At 41.5% G+C, this 12,180-nt stretch overlaps 1 protein-coding gene across 2 annotated transcripts in view; it reads right to left on the reverse strand.

Moving 5' to 3' along the window:
• Window positions 1-12,180, reverse strand: part of EYA2 (EYA transcriptional coactivator and phosphatase 2) — a 97,237-nt gene that overhangs the window by 68,335 nt on the left and 16,722 nt on the right. Inside the window, exon 1 of one of the 2 annotated variants that reach the window (XM_032198669.1) lies at window positions 3,885-3,938. The exons of the other annotated variant lie outside the window; for it this stretch is intronic. The gene's annotated coding sequence lies outside the window, so the exon portion shown is untranslated. Of the gene's footprint in view, window positions 1-3,884; window positions 3,939-12,180 lie in introns of those variants that run through there. 2 annotated transcript variants of the gene reach the window in all.

Below are 12,180 nucleotides of genomic sequence, written 5' to 3' on the forward strand. Positions count from 1 at the left end.
AGGACACCTGGGGCAACCTCAGCTGCCTGCACACACCGGAGCCCGGTGTGCCGTAGGGCTGAGAGCTGCCCCTGTGAACGGCAGCGAGGTGAGGCACAAAACTGCTCACTGCCACACCACTGGCTCTGATGCCAGCTATGGAGAGACGTGTCAAGGAGGCAACCGAGAATTGAGCTTTCAGTTTTGCTCCTAGGCTCTGTCACTAGCAGATTGGATAAGTTTCTCAGGACTATATTAGGGCCTCTGTGGAAGTGGGAAACACAGTATAAACTGCCAATTAAGCTCTTTTTAGGGGCTGGAAAGTGCTCGGATATCTACAAGTGAAATTTGTTACACTGCTGCAGTACCAATATTTGTGCTGATGAATAATGACTGTCCTGAATGCGAGACAGCCAAGGAGGAGGTGAGGCACGAGAGCTGTCCTTCAGGGCATGTTCTCTCACTCATTTTTGGTCTAAAAGCTCTCCGTTCCCAGACTATGAGAATTTCTTCACCCTTCTGATTTACTCCTTAAACCTGTCAGAGTCCTGCAGCAACTCCAACAACGTGGTGAGAAAGGTAGGGCTGCCCCTTTATAACAGGCTTGTGTCAGCACCTCCATTCTCAGGCTGTAAAGGACTGACATTTAGGGAATAATAATTCAAAAAGAGCTATGGGAAAAGAACTATGAAAGGCAAGTTAGTAAAAGGACCTTGGATATGAGGAAAAAGTCTACCATAACAGCACAGGTGAGGCCGGAGTGAGAATGACGTACATTCCCCTTGATTAAATCCCCTAGGTCAAACTTGCTCCAGAAGCAGAGACCAGAGAAGACAACAAAGAGGAAAGTCTGTTGTACGTGTGAAGTGCTGAAAGCATTTTTTTTTTTGTTTTGCTTGGGATTCTCTTCTTCCCCCCAGTAAGGAATGGAATACTATTTTGTCTGTCTGCAGCTCATTCTCAAGGATGCAGAAGCAAAATATGCCTCAGTACACTAAAGATTTATGATACTTTTCACCTATTTATAAAGTACCTTGATGAGGGAAAACACAAATGCCAGCCTCATTATCCAAAGTGTAATCGATGTCCTACATATCAAAAGGAAATGCAGAGACTGTGAACTCCCTAAAATTGAAGACACTTTCTTAATAAACTGGAGATACAATATAATTGAACAAAATGTTTGAAAACCCAGTACAATTTTGTCTTGGTCTCAAAGTCTGGAATCTAAGCAGCCTCCCTCAGCTCCTCGTACTTATAAATAAAATATAAAAATCTTTGTGGTAGCCCATTACTACACATAAGGAAGAACAAAAACCAACACCCCCCCACATACCCTCACTTGGCTTCTCTATTTGCATCTTTGATAGATTTCTGGTATAGGGTTTTCATGGCAGGGGAGGGGGATTTTTATATATATATTTCCATTTTAGGGTTTCCTTGCTGTGGTCTTCACTGAAGAATCACTAAATCAGAACCCATGACTCCTGAGTAATTGCTGATTGAACACGTTTGTGGTGGCAGTGGGATGCAAGCCCTGTTAACTGGTCGAAGGGCAGTTTGCCTGCCAGGGCAATGGATTCCCATAGCATGCCTATGGAGCAGACTTCTCTCATTTTAGGAGCTATGGTACAACAGTAGTAAGCAAAGTAGTGCAGTCCAATCATTGTGTATCTTGGAGATACTAGGAGAAATAACTAATGAAAAGCAGTACTGGACCAAAACCTGCACTGTGATTTGTCACTCATGCTCATTAATAGCATGAAAACAACTAAGCAGAGAACAAATTTTCTTGGAGCAAATGTTCATATGGTATTTCCCTTCACATTCATTCCATTAAACATCCTGGTTCTGTGGGCATTTCAGAATCAGACTAAAATAACATGGCAATAAGAAATGTGACAGTTTGATTCACTTCATGGCTTCAGGTGGGCTGAGGTCTGATCACACAAGAGTTTTGGTGTGGCAATATGTTGAATCTTTTTCTTGAAGCCCAGGTGAAAGCTAAGATGAGCCAAAATCAGGAGGTTGTTAGCATTAGATTTATTTTCAAGACTAAGGGATTTTTACCAGGATGACCAGATGATATTATCCAACAAGGAAGAAGAGTTTGGAGAACCTTTGCAGCAATCCTGCCGTCAGTCACTGAGACACCACAGAGCAACATGGACATGGAAACATCAAATGACAAATGCATCGACCCAACGCCATTCACACAAACACCCTAGTTATACTTTGCAAAGTCTGACCTGAGAAAGAAAAGCACTTCCTCAAAGTGCCCTTCTGTGATATTAGGCAGGCTTCAAATGACTTGCCATAGTACAGAGGGACACTGACATTTGAACTGCAGGAGTTTGGGTTTCTGCCTTCTTTTTCTCCCCCGTGACAATTGTATTTGAATAACTTGAATTTTTTAAAATCCCTATTCCTCCTTTCAGGGTGATGTAATGCAACGGTTGCAAAAGCCTAACAATGCAGAACTGCTGCTGGCAGAGCCAAGTCTGGAACCAGGAGAGATTAGAGTTGGCACCAAACACCATGATCTTTAAAATAAATCTGGCAGACGCACTGAAAAGGTTTGCCACTGCTGCCATAAACAGCATACAGAGCACTAAATGGAAAAATGCTGAGAAAGGCCATGGTTTTGTTGCTGGAACAAAGATGCCAATTAGCTAACCACTTAATCTAGCACCTATTAAATGGTTTTACAATGGCACGTCAAAATTAAGGGCAATGGCAAGGACCAAACGTAACACAGCAGTGCCTTTCATATGTCCGTCACACCAAAGCGAGCCCACAAAACCCACCAGCTACCTATCTGCCAGGAGAACCTCTGTGCACAACCACAAGTTACACCAGATCACTCACACAAAAATACTTTTTCCAGAGAGGGAATTTGCTTCCAGTCAGTGATGCCGGTGCAGTGCTCTGGAAATAGATGTGCATGAGGATTTTTTTTTTTTTTTTTTTTTTTAATGCAGACATAAAGGAGAAGAGAAATGCAAGTTTTCTTCTCCACTCTCTCTGTCTCTCTCCTGACTTGAACTGAAGGAGCATGGGCTGATTTTGTCTGCTCTACATGAGGCTCTGATGATTTGTGATGTGGACATGTGTCTGCCTGCAACTGGACAGACAACACCATCTTCCTTCACACAGACAACCAGGCAGCCACATAAGAGCAGCATTTTTCAATTGCTATTTTATCTTAAAAAACGAAACAAACAAAAAATAATACTCAAACAAACAAGCAACTCATTTCCTTCAGCAGGAAATCCCCATATTCCACCCCAAATTCTAAAACTCTACAAGCTCACCCAGCTCTCAAACAAGGGACCACTTTCACCAGGCAGACAAACTGCACTTAAGTCAGAAATGCGTGTGGTGTCTTAAGAGCTTTTTGCCAATCTGGTTAGTACTAAAATTTAAAAGAATGCTAAAGCAGACAGCAGATTTCAAGCTACTTATCTGAACCTCAGTAGTAACCATGCAATTTTTGTAAGTAATATTTACAAGCACTCCTAGTGGGATTACCCAACGTGCTGGTTTGCATGGGGAGGCGTATAAAAGTTACCTCCTGTCCCAACTTACTTGCACACACATGAAAGGAAAGACTTGGTTTAAAGGTGAAAACTCCACTTTTTCTTCCCCCCCCCCCTCCCCCCCCCCAAGAAAAAACAAGCAAACTGAGAAAAAGAGGATCTGATTACCATGACCCAACTTTTTCCCGGTGGCTTCAAATTCTCCAAACAAAACTGACAAATCTGAAAACCGAGACAACTTTCAATGACCACAAACCATGTTGTCTTTTACCAGATGTTTACAGCTGCAGTGACAAACCTAGCACCCTGAAGCCTTTTTGTTTCACCAAAGAGCAGTTTCCTCCTATCACATTATGCACCACTCACCCTTGGGATCACCAGTCCAGCAGCTCATCACCTCTGAGCCTGGCTGTCAACAGCAACTGCTTGAGCACAACGCCAAACGCGGGGACTGCCATGAACACAAGAGTACCAGGATTCGGGGCAGCAACAGAGATGATGGCTTCATTTACAGGACTGCAAGGCAGCTCTGGAAAACCTCCTGCAAGCAGAGAAATTGGCAGCTACCTCAAGTTCATTCAAATAATTTAAGAAAACTTTATCATCTCCACAGATTAGGAAATCCAGCTGCAAGCAAAAGCCAACTTCAGCCTCTTGGATATATGAGAAGCAGCTTACATATGACATTAAGAAGGTGACTGCCGTAGGCCTAAAACTCAGATTTGATCTGCAATATCCTTAGCTTAAAGGCAAAGCTCTCCCACGCACGTGGGACTTCAAAGGCCCTCCCCTTCGACAGCCCAGGAGAGGAACCCGACAGCCCGGTTCAACAGCTGATGCCTTTGCTGACACCACATTAAGTCCAGCTCATCGCCTTTGGCACAGCTTCTCTCCGACACTTTGATGGAATAACTTCAACAACAGACAAAAGAGTCAAAATCATTTATTTCCTTTGGCTACTACAGGATGGCACAAACGCAACAAATTCACAATAAGCAACATGCAAAGATGCTCTCGCTGACCCCCACTGTTTGCCATGGCTACTGCAATATGAGCTACCAAAAATCAACAACTTGGCTAAATATCTGAGCACAATGCTTAGCTTCTGAAGGAAATACAGTGGCTCATCTCTTTCCCTTCCTTCCAGAATAGTAGTCCTGGTAACTAGTGAAACACAAGAAAAATTGAAAGTGTGCCTCCTTTAAAAATAAAAACAGCAGAAACAAACAAAACAACTAACTACTGCATGGAACCAAAGCAAAAATTGGAAGAAAAGGGGTTTCAGCTCAGATAAATTACAGACTTACAGTACTACATGAATTCCCCTGAACAATTAAACAGCCATCCTAAATGCTAACACCAAAAACCCCGTAATTATGTAAAAATTTACTTTTTTCTCAAGTGGTATTCTCAGAAATGGCAATTTTGAAGCCACACTCGCATGGTAAGGGCTCTCATTAGGCAGACGTATATTCAGTTCCACATCAGCCACAGGTTTCCTGTTACCAGAGCATCTTACAGAGACAATTCATATTTAATCTGCCTGCTCTATTTACCTCTGTAAAGCAAGGCTTCCTGCATTTTTTTCACTTCTGAGTAAGCTGAGCTCAAAACCATGCAGATAATGGGTTTACATTCGGGTAAATCAGCACAAGGGAGTAAGGGAGAAAGCTATACAAATGCCAAACCCTAAACCTACTAAGAATACCATGAAACTAGTGTATTTTTTGACTTTCCTTACTACTTTCTCCACTTTTTTTTTTTTTTTTTTTTTTTTTTTACCAATGGTGAGAGCAGATACTGCCTGCAGTTGTCAGCACAGACCAGAATCTCACATTCCTATTTTCTCCTAGACCACATAACCCCTTTCTCCTATGCCCAACTTCTGCACAGCTAAATTCTTTTAATTCACGACTGGCTGCGTAACTCTCCTCTCCCAGTCATTCTACTCCAGTTGGTCTGTTTTCACCCTGGAGCAATAGGTGCTAGGTATGTTGTGCATCTTCCGTTAGCACATGTCCTGCCATGGTTTGCATTAAGCAGAACCAATCTGCTAACCCCTAGACAGCTGCTGGTTTTACAGGCTGTCATCACAAAGACTGCCTGTGTGCCTGCTTGGAGCACTTCAATTCTTCAGGAGCCCAGAAACTGAATTCATTCAGCTCAGCTGCAAATTTAAGCACGGAATTGAAATGCCACAATTAGAGAACCAGCTTCCCTTCATTTAGCTTCTCTTCACAAGCTAGTGCTGGGGGTGTAACGGCTAAAAGTCCTGCACCTCCCACTTCTAACACAGTTCCTGAAGGTACATTTTCAGCAAGAGCCATTGCAGAGCAAATGGGCTCGACAAAGATCCAGAAATGCAAGCATTTAACAAGAGAGGACAGCCCGTACTAGAACTTCTCCCTCTAAACCTGGCCTAGGAACTAGTGGAAGCTGAGAGACACAAAATCAGTGAGCAAAAAAGTCAAAAACAAAACAAAACAAAAAAACAAGCTCCTGAGACACGGGCATGAGAAAGGCCTATGGAAACCTCATAGAATACTACTGAAAACCACAATCTCTGTTCCTTTTTGTGCACTGGAGAAAACAAAAACAACCAACAAAGCACATACAACCCCCCTTTCAGTATTATTTGTAAACAAACAAAACATGCTTCTGCAAGAATTACATTATTTCCCTCTGTCAAGGGACTGCCCAGAAGACCTCCAATTTCTGGCTTATTGGGAAAAAGGTTAATAAAACCTAGCTGAAAAAGGAAACTTTCTTCTTGTCCTGTCACACACACTCTGCCAGTAAATGCATGGGACAAATACATTGAAAAGCACGTATACACACTCAAAGCAAAAATCTAAGATTCAAAAGCAATAGCCCGACCCCAAGAGCTGTAAGAGTTAAGATTTTTCTCAAAAGCTAAGTATACATTTTTCCATACAAGGAGCTGAATCATGGCTATTTTAAAAGTAAGCACAATATAGCATATGTCCAGTTGAGCTCTATAAATGTGGCCAGTGCTGTACAAAGCATCAAAAAGCATTTAAATTTGAAAGTTGCTGGCACACACTGGCATAGCAGAAGAACTGAGAAGACTAACCTAGCAGCTAGTATGAAACAGAAAATGTACACTGTAGGCTTAGTCACTAATGGCAGTTACCTGATTTATGCCACAACACAGAAGAGGTGGTGGCGGGCTGTGGAGTAACATAGTATAACCTGCTGGCTGTATTGTTCCTCAGTAAAATGATTCATCTTTGGATGGATGGTATGAAAGTCTAATCAAAGGATAAGCCAACTAAAGGCTATTTACAACGCAGTTTATCAAATATCTAGATACATAGTGTTCTGCTGGTGTTTTGTACTACTATAGCTCAAAATTTGCAGGTAACACCCAGTGATTAAAAACTGGCAAGATTCAATAGTCCAGCAGCTTGCTCATTTGTTTTAATATGTGGTTTATGTTTGTTTATTTTTTTAAAGGGGAAAGGAGATTACATCAGAGAAGCAGCGGTATAAACATTATCTTTTTGCTGTATGGAAACTTTTATCCAAGTATGCATTTTAGAGTGCAATGCATGGGAAATATTACCAATTGGATTTAAAATTCAAAACTGAAGCTCAGCGAATTCAAGGGAAAAAAGAGAATGAACACTGCATCAATTTAAGAAAAACTGAGTGTATAAATGAAACTCTAGACAAGCTGGCAAGATTATCCTCAGTTACACCAAAACTTTGGGTTTACGCCAAGAAAAGCTGGTTTTAGACAGGAGCGCTCAAGTGGGCAGAACTTCACGTTTAGTTCTCACTCCAAAATGGGGTTTTCATGTGTTCCATATAAACACTGCACTTCCTAGCTTCTCTATTCTTCCTTACGTGAAGCAGCCTGGTGAGCATTGGCACTCCAGGGCTGGGCCATGGCAGGGATGTTACAGACTTGGAAGACCAACGAGCAAACTTTTGTGACTTCTCCCTGAAGGGGTAGAAACAAAAGATGACAGAACCTGGAAGAATTTCTCCATCATACTCTGCCAGCAGCATAAGTTAAATGCTGAAGAGATTTTCACTGTCATTTTGTTTAAATATTTTTAAAGTTTGCTATCAAGGACAACACTGAGGTAATACGACAGCTGAGCTCTGGTTTCCCCACTCCACCTCCCAACCCCCCAGGCCCCTCTTTCTACAGTTGATTTGGCAGAAAGGCGTTGCACAGTGTCTCATCCAACACTGCTACGGGAGTGTTCCTGAATGTGATTAATTTGCTAATGATACAAATCTCCAAACAGCATGTTAGTACTGCTGATGATTTATGAAATGCCAGAGACAGTTCTCTCACCAGTGATAAGCTTGTTCAAACTGGTGGTTTTGCCTGAATCTCTTGCAGTGGCTAAGAGCGTTCTCATCTCTGCATTGCTCCCAGATGGTGCTGAGACAGGGAGCTGCACCGAGGATTTCTTTAATAAATTGCAGCCTATGTATATATACAAATAATACAGAGGGTCAGATTATGAATTCTTGCATAGTTTCATGTGCAAAAAGCCCAGAGTTTGCTTTGGAATGGGGACAAGCCTTCCTGGTCAAACGCTCTGCTGGTCTTGCTCTCCTCCTCCCAGGATACAAGTGCGCACTAATGATTGCAAAACTAGGCAACATATTTCCTTTTCTCAGCTGCTCACAGTATTGCCCTTGGCATCCCAATGGCCCAAGATACATTATTCGAGGTTCCAAAACTAGTATCAGAAACAGTGGTTTTTCCATGTTTCTTAAGCAGATATTCCCTACATCACACAACATACCTGAGCCTGACCTATGACCGCCACGTGTTGCCACAGTCTCAGCATCCTGTTGACCAGAAAATGCTGGCGATACCAAACTGCCCTCAGCTGTGACTTGATGACTTTGATCAATGGCACACAGGGTATAGGTTTATTTCTTTAAGCAACATTTGCAGTCAGCTTGCGGTTTCCCTCTGTTTATTCAAATTTATGCAGACTATGAGTTATTTTTACCTATGTGGAATAATCACAGATAGCTGAAATACTTAAGATGTGAGATCTTCACTGTGACCAGCCAAAATCTTGTTGGCTGCTTTTTCTCTTCTGACAAGTTATCCCTTGCTTAATGAAAATATTTCAGAATTGGAATAGCAGAGAATAGGACAGCTTTGGAATTTTCCTGAAACACAGAGACTGACATTATCTACCAATTCCTGTAAAACCAGGCTACCACAAGATACCTTTGCAGAATGCCCTTTGAGCTTCTTTCTCAGTTCCTACCTTCCCACAAGTGTGCTGTTTTTGAAGGATTTGGTTATCTCCCTCCCTAGTGCATTTACTTGTCTCCAGTATGGGTGTGCTGAGACATATCTGGAGCTCTACCCAGTTTCATTGTCTATAAAATAAGCCGCTCATTTGTAAGCACTAATAAACATGCCATCTATCAGGGAGTGCACGCTCATGATTACCCAGGGGGTTTTCCACTAGCAGTGCCTCAAAGCCAGACATTCGCACACCACACACTATGCACACCACAGCCACGGAGTTGTTCTGGGCTGGCCCTCCGGGCTTTCTGGCACAAGATAAAAGTCAGTCTGCTCAGACTTCTATACATGTGAGTGATTTTCATATTGTTAAAAAAAACTTCTCGATCCTATCACTGTTCTGCTATCCACTCCTTGTGCACTTTATGCTACTGAAAATTTTGAAAGAATTCCAGACAGCGATGCCATGTATTTCTCTGTACTGCTACAAGAGCAGCATCTTCTCTAAAGCTCCTCAGATGATAACACCACACTGAGGCCTTCTCAAACCACCTTCAAGTTACGATTCCACACCAGTGAGGAGCGCAAAAACTGACCTTAGGACCCGAATACAAATAGAAGGAACAGGCAAGAGAACACAAGATATGGCAACTCAGTATAAAAAAAAAAAAAAAAAAAAAAAAAAAAAAAAAAAAGTAGCTCTCTCGTTCATCTCATAACTAAAACTGACAATCCAGAATAGAACTACATATATTCTAAGAATTGTTTCTATTTTCTTTTCACTTTAGCATACCTAATTAATATGTATGCATTTAACACTAGTGTACTATCAGTTATAAAACAATAGTTGAACATTTGACCAAACAGGTTCTGTAATCCTGCAGTTTGTTTTGTAAATCAGCATACCCCTAGCTGCATTTAATAAGCAAAGCAAGAGAGAACTTCCCATATGCTTGTTTAAACCTACTGCTGTGCTCAAACAGGCCCCTGAGTTTTGGTTGTTGCAACCTCCACAGCTTCTTCCACAAGCTGGTAAAGCCATTATTGCCACAGAAACCTCAGAGGAGTAATAAAAAACACCCAAACCCATCTTCATTTTCATGCACATGGTCTTAGTGAATGATATGCATGCAATTAAGTTACAATCGGCTCTTGACACAAACAGCAATCTATGATGCCACAGGTTGCCTGCAAGTCAGGTGCTACATCAGACTTTTAAAACTACTCAGCATTTCCTTTAACTCCGAATGGGCTCCACCTTGGTGCTCTGTTTCCAGCCTGAAACGATTTTGTAACTTTATTCAGAGAAGCAAGGCTTGAGGACCAACACTGCCGCACTCCTGGAAGCAGAAGTGTTTGAGCAAAGGTGAGGAGGTCAGACAAGGGCAAAGTCCAAAGTAATTTTAAGTGGTTCCCCTAAGTAGGGAAGGCTAATGGGAAACCATTTTAATTTATTACAGTCATCCCTAGTGAATAAAAGGACAACGTTTTTCTTCAGCAGCTTGATTACAAAGCAGTAATCCCTCTGTGTATATAAAAGACCTATGGACAGTACAGATCAAATGACAGATAAAGGTTTGCACTGTTAGATGTGGGAGAATAATATTAGAGTTGGTAATAACTACAGATATTAACTCTTATTCATTTGTTCAGTATTCCCACTATATATTATCTGCACAGGAAAAGACACTCATGTTATTCTGCCATTCCCATCCACAAAGACATGGGATAATGTCATTTTTGCAGCATTTTTTTGGACTTTCCAAAAACCTAAGCAAAACAAACAAACAAAAAAACATTCTTAAACATACAAACATGTATGTTTAATTTTTTCAATTTTTCTCCTTTCCCCAACACTTTCTGTCTCTTTTGCTGGCAACAAGCGCTGCTTCAAGTACTGGCCTCAACCTCTGCTTTATAGACCCTAGACAGAAGCAAGAAAGCAAACAAAGCACGCTTGAGGTGACAATTTACTTCAGAAGTATAAGCACATTAAAGTTAGACTAATAACAGAAAAGGATTTCCTCCAATTGCCTTTTTTTTTTTTTCTCTCCAGTGTTTCAATTTGATTTTCCCCAAATAATTGCTTGTTTCTGACAGACACATATGCCTGAGTATAACTAATAACTATCTCATTGCATTGGTCTAAGATGGGATTGAAAATATTTAAAACAGTGAAAGTTGCAGCTACTCAGCCTGGGATTCTTCTCTAAAAATAAGCTCCATTTAATCAGAAGCAGGATTTCTACGTTTAGGAATAGGATGTTTCAGCAATGAGGAATTATTGAGCTGTCCCAAAGTTGTATAAGTCACAGGCAAAAAAAAAAACAAATATTTGGTTACTTAGTAACAACATAATTACCTGGCCATAGCAATTTTATATCTTGTGTCCACCCTGTTTTTTCCACACATTTTTCTCCCCTCATGAGAAACAGAATATTCTGAGTCAGGAAGCACTTCAGTTACACGCTGTGTGGGGCTGGGACCTCTACCTGCTACTGCAGCATAACAGCCACCAAATACTTCCTGAATTACAGAACACCTTTTCTAGAGTAGTTTCAGTAACACTTACCAAATAGTTTTGTCCATTCACATTTTCAAAGCCTTGTATTCGGTTGGCCTTTTGATGAGAACATCAGCCTGTCCTACAACATTGGAAACCCCTAGGTTATAAATCCTAACAGCCCTCAGGGAGTGCTTACAGATGTGCCAGACTCTCAGCTCATGCTTACATTGTACAAGGGGCCTTCACAGAGGTCTGGGGACACAATCATGTACCAAAAGCTCACCTATAGGACAGTAATGCTCCTTGTGAGCTTTATTCACCTTTTCCTAAGGCCAAATGCACCCACTGTTGGTACCTTGACTGCCTTAGGCATATTGCTCCATCGCTTCTTGACTTCCACTGTCTTGAGCTAGTACTCTTAGCTGCATCCTCAACCACGTCTGCAGAAGATCAGTGGTGTCTTCAGTGAACTCCTCTACACAGGAGCAAAGTGATACTGCTGCAGGCATAGTGCAACTTTTTAACGTATTGGATTTTGAACTTTCAAACCAGTTATAGTCACTTAAGGACCTCATGGCAGTTTATAACAGGTTGATGTTGCCTCTTGGCCAAAGCAGGCTCTGGTATTTGCGTTCCGTCTGCCACAACACTTCCTGCCATTTTCTACTGGCTAAAATCTTCTCTTCTGTGGTTTTGCAAAGTGCCCTTCCCTGCTGTGGACTATACAACAACAGTTGGGTTTCTTCTCATATAGGGCTTTTTCGAGCTCATGGGGAGCAAGGAGGAAAAAAAAAAAGAGAATAAGGGGGGATGGGACCCAAAGCTAAGTAAATCAATGTTTCTTTGATCCTTGGGATCAAGATGCTGTAAAACACATGGTTATTAGAACTGTGAATTTATTG

The sequence above is a fragment of the Aythya fuligula genome, chromosome 16 (genome assembly GCF_009819795.1).
Source record: "Aythya fuligula isolate bAytFul2 chromosome 16, bAytFul2.pri, whole genome shotgun sequence".
Lineage (NCBI taxonomy): Eukaryota > Metazoa > Chordata > Aves > Anseriformes > Anatidae > Aythya > Aythya fuligula.